The following is a 13,660-nucleotide window of genomic DNA, read 5'->3' on the forward strand; positions in this document are numbered from 1 at the left end:
TTGTTTTATGAACTAGTGTTTTGGTGTTGCCATCTTTGTACTTTTTTAATTCCAGTAGAAGCCATATTTGGAGGATAATGTGGTGCTGAGGAGGAGTGAGGGCCGGATCTGACCTTGCTCTGGACTCTATCCTGATTGGGTGGTAAAGTCTGTCAGTCATACAGTAGCCACATCCCCCATTGCATCCCCTGCTTTATCCTCTACTTCCTCTAAATGGAATCATTTACGACTTAGGCCATAAACTCACTAGGAAAACATTTACTGAGCTAATAAATCAAGTAACAAGGACCCAGAGTCTGTGTCCACTTTTATGTCTGGTCCATAGTTAAGACAGGTGACAGTCCACATGTCTAAAATTTAGATTTAGTGTGGACTTTACTCCACAATCACACCTGGTAGAAATGGTTTAACCTTCAACTCAATACCAGCACGTCCTGTCAGTGCACCCTGATTTCAAGACCAAACTCAAACGCTCAATATCTCTAGAGGTCCAGACTGTCACTTTTTCCAAGAGTCAAGTTCAAACAGATACTGATGAGGTTTTAGAAGCTGACTTTGTCCACTTGTTCAAAGTGACAATGGTTTACAGCATGAAGAAAGGCCAAAAGCTGAGTATATCAGTTAGCCCTTTGTTTGTTTATCTTCAGGAAGCTTTTTTTTTTTTTTAAAGCTACAGACACACAGACACCCCCCCCCACACACACACAAACACACACAAACACAACATCCCCCTTCCTGTATGTGGGTAAGCTGAGGGAGTCCTGACCGATTGCAGGAAGTCAGGACTGGCTTCTCTGGGGAAGAGAGATAAGAGTCTGATGGAGTGTGTTTGTGTGTGTGTGTGCGTGTGCGAGAGAATCTGTGTGGATTCTGTTGGAGGCCATCTGCACTCCACTATTGCTAACAACAAATACAGATAAAGACACAAAACTGCGCATATTCAAGCAGAGCAGTCCAGTGCATATGCTCTGGGTTTATCGTGTGTGTGTGTGTGTGTGTGTCTGAATAAGTTGAGCAAGTGAATCTGGTGATATTTTCCATTTATACAGAGCTGCAGCTCTTTGTGTAGTTGCTAAAAAGAAACTTCTTTTGAGGCGTTGGAGCAGAGGGGCCGTCAGTCAGCGTGAATCTCAGGTGGACCTAAAGGCCAAATCGGTCTTGCATGGTTTGACAAACCTTATGAGAATGTAGTGAAGCAGCTGGGGAAGTGTTGGCTGTGCTGCACAAACTCACACGGACAAGTAATAGAGTTTACCAAGGAACAGGTTGAACTGGTACAATAATTTGATTTGAATTTGCATCAGTTACATTTATAACTCTGAGCACAGCTGCAGTCACGAGTAATTTGCATTCTGGAGTTATCTACTGATCTTAGTAGAATACTGTAGATTATAGTTGTCGCTGATATGGACCAAAGAGACAAATAGCGCTGCAAAAAGACTGTCAAGGAAAGTGGACATAGACTCTGGATCTGTAAAGTCCAGTCAATGCTGAAGAGCATTGCATCATAGCTAATGACCTCACTAGTTGTAGAACAAAGTCAGATTGTACATCGTTAAAGTTTCACTTCATTACTGTGTGCTGTGTAAGCTGTAAATTTTAGGACAGTCAATCAAACAAACTTTTGATAATGTTGATAACAATGACAGGCAGAATTTGGGTCATCCATCTGTGCTGTCTATGTGTGGTGAGCAACATTTAAATAATGATAATTTATTATGAGGTTTCGGTTTAACTCATCAATAACACATACACACAGGACCATTTCAGCATGTTTCATCCCAAACGGATTTGTCCGTCTGAAACTGGAGACTACAACTGCAGTAACAGCAGGAATGGGGAATGGAAGAGGAATTGTGTGTTGTTGTTAATGTGATGTTTTGTCTTGTCTTGTAGAATCAACAGGTAGCTGTGTTTTGGAGCTTAATGCCAACATCAAGCTGAGCACTCAATGGAGTATTAACTGAACTTATTGTTCTGCGTGGTTTTTTTTATTTATTGCTCTCACATTTGGACAAAGCTCATCTGTGTGTTTGAGACAGAAAAAGTTAGAGGAGGTCAGAGGGAGCAGTAACTGACAACAGATGGTGTGTGTGTGTTGTTTGTTGGTGAGAGAGAGAGAGAGAGAGAGAGAGAGAACATTTTTATTTATCTGTGAGGACTCGTCTCAGATATAGACCTTAGTGAGGACAGTGTGGCCCGTCCTCCCAACCTTTGTTTGTTGGGATCGGGCTAATAAATGAAATAGTGACCTCACAATCATATAAGTAGAGGCGTGTGTGCAAGCAAGACAGAGAGAGAAAGCGAGAGAGAGAGAGAGAAATGCAGACGCAACACTTATCTCTGTTCCTCTCTTTCACACATATGGACAAACACTCACATGAATGAGCCTCTCACCATGTCAGCTCTGACTCACAGTTACTGGCAGTCGATTGCATGAGTAACTCACATCAGATCCTTCTTTTTCCACATCTCATTTTAATTTTGCTTGTACTTGGAGCTTTTCTCTTGACTTCACACAATACAGTAAGAGTGCAAAAGTTCACCCCTAACCCAGCTGCTCACATTCAAACTGGAAAATTGACATCACAGTGTCACTGCAATATTAGCTGTAACTTCCAGCATCTAATAAACATTATTTCAGAAATAATATAAAAATAATAACAGAAAAATGGGTTTGTCATATTGCAACTGAGCTTTCCCCCGTTGTGTGAGATGGAGAAGCATTCTTCAACCCACGAAATGCTTTATAAATCTTATTAAATCTAATTTCTTGCAAAATATTGGGTATCTAATTTTCATTTATCTCGCAGCAAATTCTAAAATAAGTCAAAAAATATCACTGCTTGCAGTTCAGAAAAACCTAATTATACATAAATGCTCATACATAATACATAATAATACAAACTTGCATTAAAAATAATAATCAGGAAAATCGATAGATTTTAAAAGATGCACGTGCCATACAGAAAAAGACACTAAAGGTGCAAACTCTTCTACTCAACAGTATAATGAACTTGTGGTTAATCCTCACTAGCTGTGGTGCCATATTACACAAATGTTACTCGCTCTTTTCCAGATTGGCTTGTTTTGAAAATTTTAGAGCAGCACTTATTTATACTTTCATCCTAAGAATAGATGAATTGACGTAATGTGCGATGTGAATAGTGTTACTCAGTGATGAGCTTCACAGCACCATCTCTCAGGTGTTTTTGAGGTGAGAGGCAGCATGAGATCTGTGAACTTCACAGCGCAGTGGAGCTTTGTTCTGACGAGGGAACTGAAGCTGAGATGAAAATGGAAAATGCGTCAAATATGTTCGAGCAATGGTTTTTGTCCATTTATCAGCCAGTTTGTAACAGAATGTTTTACTGTTTAGTCGCACGTTAAAACAGGAGTTTGTCTCATTTACATAAATCACTCTTAGAAGCACATAACTAGTAATTCAAGGTTTTACTGCTTTTGTATTTTTTTTTTTTATTATTGTTGCACATCATGTAAATATGTAAACATCCTTTTACTCATTAGCCATAAAAACGTTTGGCTCTAAAGCTGCTTTTCCTTGTGAAAATCCTGTTAACATCCACTAACACATAGGTATCTCTCTGCTATGGAAAAGATTATCAACAGCTTTCACACCCATGTTAAATGTCTCTGCAGACCCAGGTTATATCAGCTCCAGCATAACACCCGGGTGAACACGCAAACTTTCAATATTGCAACTACTGTAGCTCCCAGAACACACTGAAAAGCTCTGAAATAACCTTAAAAATGGCTCACTGTGACTTCCACACTACAAAAGTGCAAATCCAGAGATGAAACATAATTTAACCCTAGCAGTTCAGTCTCCCTCACCTTTGTATGTCTGTTTGTGTGCTCTGTATGTACATGTGATGACACTGCTAGTCACAGTTGTGTGTGTCCTCAGTCCAGACTGAAAGGCAAATAAATTGTGAGGAAGGGGTCAGTCATCTTTTATAGGCAGAGCTATCAACATTTTAGAAAACCCATTTACACCTTTTAGTTTTGGAGTAAAAGGAGTAAATTGTAGTGTAGGTGCAGAAGGCGAGCTTGGTGACAGTCCACAAATTCAGTTTGTTTGCGCTGTTGCTTGTAGTGCAGTTGGGGACCAGGGTCTCATATTTTTATTCACATTCTCTTCACCATTCAACCTTTTTTTCCCAACCAGCTCACATGTATACAAGTATAAATCTAATCCAAGTGAGCTCGTGAAATATAGTTGTTATAGTGTTATTTTATGTTATCTTCTGAATCTAAATATAAACGGAGGATCCAATTTGCACAACAGTATGAAGATTAAGCAGACAGAAATGCCCTCACCAGATTGCAAATAATCACTTTTGCATCATCTGTTGTTGACAGTTTATCTGAGCTGCTGTGTTCATACATGAAATTGTTTATCCCAGACAACAACAAGCTTCCTCTCAGGAAAACTCAGCAGGCATCGTGGGGGGTGGGGGGGGCGCTGTGTTTAAAGCAGATAAGAGTAGTGAATATGATTGGTTGACATGATCACAACCACTGATGTATAATAATTTTTTCTTTCTGACCACACCCTGTTTCTAAGTGTAGCACAAATGCACCAGGCAAAAACAACCAAAATACCCCTGGCAGGGCCCCAGTGCACTGGGCAGAACGCTGTTGATAGCAATCTGCACCACACACCAGGCTCATGAAGACAGGCCAGTGTGTGTGACATGATGTGTTTACAGCCCACATGCCCAACAATAAGTCACTGCTGCTTTTAAAGAAATCTATCAATGTAAAAATTAGAATATGTGACGAATCGTTTGAGAATTTGGATTAATTGTATAATTTTGTATTTTTATTTCATTGTATTATACATCCATCCATCCATCGTTCAGGTGGTAAGCAGGCTGCCAGTCTATTGTAGATGGACTATATTACTCACTCACTCTCATTCATCTTCTACAGCTTATACGTCTCCCAGTCATGGGGGGCTGGATTCAATCCCAGCCAATGCTCTGGGCAAGGGCGTCATGACGTCACCCACTGGCCTGTGAGCTGCTGTTCTGAAGCCTCCAGTTTGTAATTTGGTCGCTACCATCTTGGTTTTTTGAAATCAGTACAAACCATATTTGGAAGATAAGGTGGTGTTGAGGAGGAGTGAGGCTCGGTTCTGACCTGCTCTGGAATCTATCCTAACTGCGTGGCACAGTCTGGCTATCACACAGCAGCTTTATGGTCTATTTTCCTCTAAATGGGACCATAATTAAAAAATGAGCATCATGTTGTATTGAAGTAGACTGGAAACTGGAGACTGAGGCCTTAAACTAATCAGGAAGCATTTACTGAGCTAGGACCATTTCCACTTCAAAACACTCAACCTTGAAATTCATGCCTCACCTAAAAGTAACTCATGCTGCCATAACAACAGCTTGTGTTCTAAAATAAACACAAACAGTATCTGGAAAAAAAAAATACAGCACTTTCATAACAAATGCTAACACTGAGTGTGGTAAATTTAATATAAACTGTAAATGAACTTATGTTGCAGTCAGAAAATATGTCTCCCTCTTTCTCCCTCACACACAAACACAAAGGAGTTTTGCTCTATTTTCTTTGTTTCACTGTTTAATTTATCTTCAGTGCATTTCCATAAAAAGCCAAATGTACTGACATCTTGATAGAAGTCTGCAGTTGCGAGACTGTGTGTGTGTGTGTGTGTGTTTTGAAGCTTGTCAAGAAGGATTAGCACACTGACACACATTGAATGTGCAAGGCTAAGCTAGCCACTGCTGTGTGTACCTCACATCCATGGAATAAGATGACATCTGGGTGCTGCGACTAGAGGCATCAGAGTGTTTCTCTGACAGGGATTATGTTTATTCCTCCACTCACCCTGCTCACAGTGCTGGCATATCTGCTGCACAGTCTGGTTGAACCAAGAATGAATGTACTCTATTCAAAGAATATTTATTCCATGCGTTGCTTCAAAAATGAGTTTAAACACAGAAGATCAAACTCAGTGCTGAGTTGATGTCAAAACAGCCGCACCAATTATTGTCTCTCTACGGCAGCGAGTCGGCGCAGGGTGCTGTCTGTCGTTGCAGCTCATCGACCACAAACATCAAACGCAAATACAAAAGAAATACAAAGATGTATTTGTTGTTGAGCCATAGTTCTGCTAATCATGTCCTCGGGAGAGAAATTAAGTTCAAGTTTGTGATGTCATACATGACACGATAAGCTAATGTTGGCGTGCTGTCTTCGTCTGTCTGTGGAGCTGGTCCTGGTGAAGGACTGTGGCACGGTGCGAGGGACAGTATATGACAGGCTCCACACACTGCTGTATTTTCAGCTACATGCACTCACCCTGACCAGAGTACACACACGCAGACACACACACACACGATTACCCATCATAAAGGCTGTCCTTTATGTTGAGAGACCACCTGGGATCAGATGTCAGTTTGCTGCTTCATATACAAATAAACAGATTTGTGTTGTAATGTTTAGTCCATGGCTGCTCTGTTGTCGGTCCATTTGTGAGAGAAGAGGGGTAGAGGACATCCAAGCACTTGCCCAGTGAAGCAAGGTTTTATCCATTTGAACCTGGGCGAGGGAGGAATACACCGTGGACAGGTCACCAGTGCCTGTGTAGGTGTCCTCCCACCGTCCAAAGACATCGTGTTTGGGTTAACTGGTCACTCTAAACTGTCTGTAGGTCTGAGTGTGAGTGGTTGTTGGTCTCTGTCTGTCTCTGTGTGTTGGCCCTGTGATGGACTGGTGACCTGTCCAGGGTGAACCCCATCTCACCCATTGTAAGACGGGATAGGCTCCAGCAGTCCCTGCAACCTGGAAATGGTGGAAGTGGTAGTAGATAGCTGAAGTATGTCTGACTCCATAACTATAGGTGGAGCTGTACTCCTTTTAGATGGTGGGGATTAAAACACTTCAGATGACCTATTTACACCCCAGAGAACAAGCAAGTAGTGTACCAACAAAGATGATGTACGAGGAGATTGAGAGTCATGCAGCTTTGTACTTATTGTGCAGGAAAACCCTGACCCTGACCCTGACCTCATTTTGTTCAAAACACCACACGTTCACAACTAATACTGAATTACATTAAAGCGCAAAACAGAAAGCAAAAGTTTATTTTGTCTTATAGTGTGTCTTACATCGGAATTATGTCTCCAGTGTCAGGAAACCTGGAGCTGTCGTTAAAAATTCAGCGACATGGATGGCACACAGAGCAGTTAATATTCTGGATTGAATTGTTTCCCCATCCACATGTCTTTTGTTTTGAAATCCCACCCTGGAAATTTACTACAGGGTCCTGTGAAGGACACACAACAGATACCGACACAGAAGTGAAAAACACATTGCTGTAATGTCCCGTGGTCAACAGAGGGCGACAGAGGTCAGTGGTTACTTGCCCTGTGACACCTGGCGTGCGTTCCCAGTTATCCCTGATGGATTGGACTCAGCTAGACTGTATGCAAATGCAGGTTTTGTTTCTTTAACTCTGTCACAGTAATACACAGTAATACCAAGACTGCCTAAACACTTCCCTCAGCGATTTAAGCGTTTCAGGAGGAAAATTGTAATTTTCTGCTCTGTTGACTAGTGAATAATTGACTTCATTACAGACTTTGGAAATGTAGTTTTTCAGCTCTATTGTAGGCCTACTGTGTATTTGTTCTTTGCAAGCATTTAATGAGTTGGTTTAGGTTAAACTTAAGGTAATGAACACTTTTTTTTTTATCTTAATTGTTAAGAAAAAACTTGCCTCAAACCAAAGTGTTGAATTTTTAAGTGGGATTTCCAAAATTTTTGGGATGTTTCCAATTAATTAAAGCTTTAACTGAATGCCGCAAAACCAGAAAACCAAGCCATAACCTTAAAATACAACGTCTTACGAGCCTTTTGTCCCCCAAAAAGACTGTCCCCACGATATCATAAATACAAGTATGAACAAACCACTTATGTAACCCACAATAGCTCCTCTTTATACCCTGTTTTTAAGACAGATGTACTTTACTCTTTGACTCCAAAGACTCCATTGTGAAGAGGTTTAAAAAGATGAAGGCCCCACTGGTTCTATCTAAGCCATGTCTGGAAAACTGATCTTTGCTGTATTAAATAACATAGATAAGGGTTTTTTTCTTAAATGTCTGGGTAACATATGAAGTCAAAATTTTAAAAGTCTAAATGAAGACTGGCCAGGGAAAGCAAAAAAGGAAGCAGAAGGTTCAGTTGAAAGTGGACCGTTTGCATTTTGGATTTTAGTTATCAAATTTAAAGTGCAACTAGTCGTGTGAAAGTAGTCCACATGTCTGCACGGTAAACTTACAGTTATACTCAGTAATTACCAAATATGATGATAATTTTTCCAGCCATGTTTGAAATGTAACTAGCATTAGCATTTAAATGTTGACTAAAGGGGAAGGGTTCCGTTAAACAAGCCGCTGTAAAATGCTGAAACCGTGTAAGTCGGTGTGGTTTACAGAGAATGTTCTGTAAAAACAGGCCCTTTTTTTTTTTCAGCAATAAAGAACACATGTTTTCTTTTCCCAGTTTTATTTCAAATGTTGAAATGATGTGCTGTATTGATCGTGATAGTTTTACATTTTTGAACATTGCTGTTCAACCTGTTACTGCCAAGTGCTCAATTTAATTTGGCCACGTTTAGCTTTTGCTTTAGTATTTAACCAAATTAAGTTTGTGATACACTTGAGTTGGAAGCACAGTGCAGAGTGCTTAGCGCTGTTGCCTCACAACAAAAAGGTTGCAGGTTCGGTTCGGCCTTTCTGCCCACACATTCTCCCCATGCTTGCATAGGTTGGTTTGAGTGGTTGTTGGTCTCTGTCTGTCTCTGTGTGTTGGCCCTGGGATGGACTGCTGACCTGTCCAGGGTGACCCCTCAATCTCAGTGAGAGCTGGGATTGGTTCCAGCACCCCCATGACCCAGAAATGTTTAAGCGGTAGAGGATGAATGAAGGAATACAGTTTTTTTGTTTGTTTGGTTTTTTTTTAACCACCCTAACCACTTGAAAATTGGCCAATGGCTGTTTTCCAACGACATTTAGCTAAAATCATATAAATCCTGTGTGTAAAACTGTGAAATTGAACCTTGTTTAATAAAGTTTAAATAAGATAGCACTACTTTTTCTTTCATGTAGAATCGATGTTGTGATGATCAGCTGGGCGTTGACTCAAGTGGTGTTTCAAACATCGGGTCTGATTTTGTATTTGCTTGGAGAAGGTATGATTGTAAACTTGTATGCAAGTTAATGTGACATCTGTTCACTGCTCTGATCCTTTCATATTCTCACGCATACCACACGTTGAAGTGTCAGCTCTAACGGGGCTATATTCGATTCACATTTTCATTAATGGATTGCTTAGCAACAGCAGACTGTTGCCAGGCAACAAGATTACGTTCCAGCAAGTTGGGTGTGTTCAAAAGTCATGCTGTAGTAAGAAATGAGAACGCCTGAAAAATCAAGTTTGAAAATGACTGTGAAATTACCTTTTGTTATATATCCCATGAGCCTGGAGCATACACATGGATGCTCTGTCTCTGTGTGTTGGCCCTGTGATGAACTGGCGACCTGTCCAGGGTGTACTCCTCCCTCGGCAGGACCATTGGCTGGGATTGAATCCAACCCTGCTGCGACTGGGAAACGGATAGGCGGAAGATGAAAGTTTATTTTACATTAGATTGTATTCCACAGTATGTCACTTTGTGTTACCTTGTGTCAGCTCTGCTCTGTGGACTGGATTGCTTTCAGTTTAAGTGCTGCATCATTGAAGACATGCTGCTTTAGTTTGAAGGTTCCATTTTACGCTGAGACAAAGCACATGTACCTACAGCTTCAAATGGTCCCACAACTTTGACTTTTCCCACCTTTTCTTCTTTTCTGTGATTTTCTGCTCCATCTTCTCTACGATCAGGCCAATTTGGAAACACTGTCCATCACCAATCTCAGTGAGACACAGCGCAAGTCGCATAGTGAAATTAAGCATACAAATTCAAGAAAATTTAGCTTTGATCAATTTTTCAGCCCTAATTGACAGCATGTTATAATAACAATAATACACACAAACAATAATAAACACATGAAATGACATTACATTGTTGCCTAAAGCAACAATACCCCAGATATACCAGGTTGGCAAAAAAGCTGCAGCAAACACCATGGCACTATAATGGCTGTGCTGTACTCCTTCATTAATATGACAGGATTACTAGTCAGCTTGAAAAGGAATGATGCACTCTAATAATTCACTGATTCTGTCTTTCCTCAAAGAGCGTGCTGACAGGAAGTCTGTGCGTGGCCTGCTGTTGTGAGCAATCATGTTCCGAAACAGCCTGAAGATGCTGCTGGGAGGCAAAAGCCGCAAGAACAGCAGTGGTCAGTACCTCATTATGTGTCCTCCTTGTACAAACACAGTCATGATAAAAGCTGCATATGTTCATATATGGACCTTCTGTTTTTCAACAGGTGGCAGCGGCAATGAGCCAGAAGGGTCAGGGGCCATGATGACAGAGGGGTTCACTCGCTCACTTCCCTCTTCTCCTCTTCTTAACATTCGGCTGGGCAAAAGAACTGGTAAGGAGGAAACCCTTTCTTACCTCAGCAGCCTTTTAGCGTGATTTGGTCACACACAGTGGAACAATCTGTCCTCAGTCAAATACAAAAATGAGTAATGTATAATGGAGGAGGCAAAGGGCAGTCATTGCAGCTGGACTGCTGGCCACGAGTATTCTACAGCAGATAAATTGGCTGCATGCCAGTGTTGCAACAGATTGTGTGACTGTGGACAGGTCATTGACTGCGTTGCGAGTCATGTTTGAATTGTCAATGTGCGTCTTTCAACAAACACACATTTTTCACTGATATAAGCAGTAATGGTGCTCAAACACCAGAAGGGGGCAGTATTGAACTAAAGAGCTATTCGTTAACGTGCAGAAACGCATTAGAGCAAGAAGAAACATGTTATAATTTGTGTCAGTAAATGAGCTAAAAATTGAACTTGGTCAGCATGACATTTGAGAGCAACTGAAACTGTGGTGTGTTGGTGCGTTGTGTCTTCATCCTGCTCCGTGTGCTTTTGTGGTTCATAAAGTCAATTTTGAAATGTGTGATGTAATGCTACTACAACGATTTCCCCACCTGGATCCGTGTATAAAGCAGGAATCTAGTGGTAGAAACTGCTTAATCTGGATGCTGTGCACAGAACCAATGTTCCCTGAGGTAGGGAAACCCATCACATCTCTAAGGGGGGCTGCAGCAAAGCCAGACCAACCTGAAGGATTGCTTCCAGCATCTTTATCAAGGCCAGTAAACCTGTTCCAGACACAGTGGTGCCTCGCCCTCCTTAGGGAGAGCAAAGGATTTCTCATCTTCTCCTCATTCTACGCTGCACCTGAGGGAGCCCTTGGATTGTGAGGGGTTGCCCTGTGTACCACAAATCCCCTCTCCCTCTAACACTGGTTTTGTGTCCAACCACCACGTCCCTTTTGGTTGATACATCCGGTGTGGCACATCAATATGAGGATATCAGACACGTATGCAGCCAGGCTGGAGTGATGAGACAGTAGCAATGGTGACAACATCCTCATCAACCCTGCGTTGAGTAGTAATGTGAGGCAGGAAAATGCCCTGAATCCTGACAAGGTATGACTTGAGGCATTTGGTGAATACGCAGCTGGGCAACAGATCACCTCATCAACAGCCCCATGGAGTTCCTATTCACTGGTTGTGCCTTCTGGCTCCTAGCCGCTCTTGCATCTTGTCTGCTTGGTAAGTCATATTAGCGCTGTTGATGCCATGTGAAATGCATGAGCACTGAGCTCCTGCAGAGTGGGTGTAGTTAGCTCACTCTGCTGGCTGCATGTCCTCCAGGTCCAAAAACCAAGTAGATGGCATGGAGGGCAGAGCCTGAAGCGTCACCTGCTGACATTTACTCATAAAAGATGAGTCATTTATGTCTTCTAGCTAGCTAGTTTTAGGAGAAAATATTTCATTAACTCGTGGTGATCCCCTCTGTCATCATGACTGCCCACTTTACTTGACTGTTTGCTATCACATGTGGCTAAATCTTGATGGCGAGAAAAAAAAAAAAAAGTGAGATGTTTCTCTGTTGCCAATGAGCTATATTACCTCTGAAACAGGTCGTTCAGTTGCTACAAGGGTTCTGTAGGTCAGCCTGGACTGATTACTCCAGTCTTCAGTGCAGCAGCAAAATTATGGCTATGGGAATTCATTGTTTGTTTCATTTGAAACAGTGCATTCATTTACACTCAAGTAAACCTGAGTGATTTTTAGGTTCAGTCTGGGCTTTGGTTTCAATTTGGTTTTCAGTTCTATAAAATTGTATCTGCGTGTTTTTGAAAGCATAATGCTGATGAATAGACCAGTGTGGTGTATTAAAGAGTTTCAAGATGAGCCTACCCTCAGAGAACATAGAAACAGCTGTTCCTTTCTTAGACACAATGTGGGAGCACATTTCTATATCGTACAGGGTGAAGTCTTTTTGGCCATTTTTACGCAAGTCTAATAATTATTGAACACATCAAATTAAGTTGGACACCAAATGAAATCTTCACCAAGCACCACTCACAGCACTGCTTTTCACATGACTGTCCCGACATCATGCATTAATTATTTCCATATTTGCTCTTGGCAAAAAATGATAATGCCTCCTTATTATGTGGCTTTAAGTTGAAGGAAAGGAAGGCAGTGAATCCTTGTGCCGTGGACAACTCTACAAAGAAGTAATAACACAATTCAGACAATATAATGAGAATTTAATTTAATTTTTTTTTTTTTTTTTTTATGTATTTCGCATATTTTCTGTACAGTCTGTGGGACATCTCCCTGAGAGAATTCAGAAAGTATTCATCCATATATCTGTCTATGGAACAGCAATCTGTCTCAAGGGAGGACAATGTTACCAGGTAGAAGGAAAGAAGCTTCTCTGTTGAACCTCAACATCTGAACATTGTGCAACACACATTATGCAACAAAAATGCATAACCTAACCTCTGAGCAGCTTTTACTAATGGTCCCCTCAAAAACATCTGAAGTGTATTTTCAGCTCACGTGCATAGCGTATGCATGTTGCACTTACTTTGAGGTTACTTTGCAGGTGTTTGATGTGCAGAGGTGGTTGATGCAGGGATAAACTGTGGAAAGGAATAAATGGAGATTGTGCTTCCCCTGTTTTTACTCACCCTAGACCTTTCTCACTGTAGGTGCTAAAGATCTAGCAATTTTTCCACATCACTGAACTTCATTGTTCTCACACTGCGCCTCTTGTTACTAGCTGTATATAAATCAGGTAATAATGTGTTTGTACACATCATTCTATGACCCTCGTCAAAGACGAGAAGTAAAGTCTGCAACTTCTGAGGGCAGTAGGAACCCTCCTCAAAGTCTTCATTTAAGCTGCGCCTGCTACAGTCTCACTGTGTTTCCTATCAGTCAGCATAAAGTCAGTGTTAACGCAAACAGGAACCACACTAAAAGGCTCAGATGGGTAATTGCTTTTCTTGGATCAGATACATTTAACCAAACTTTAAGTGTGAAAGAGCCTTGAATTACAGTACAGACCAAAAGTTTGGACACACTTTCCTATTCATTTAAATGAGAAAGTGTGTCCA

The sequence above is a fragment of the Echeneis naucrates genome, chromosome 8 (assembly GCF_900963305.1).
Source record: "Echeneis naucrates chromosome 8, fEcheNa1.1, whole genome shotgun sequence".
Lineage (NCBI taxonomy): Eukaryota > Metazoa > Chordata > Actinopteri > Carangiformes > Echeneidae > Echeneis > Echeneis naucrates.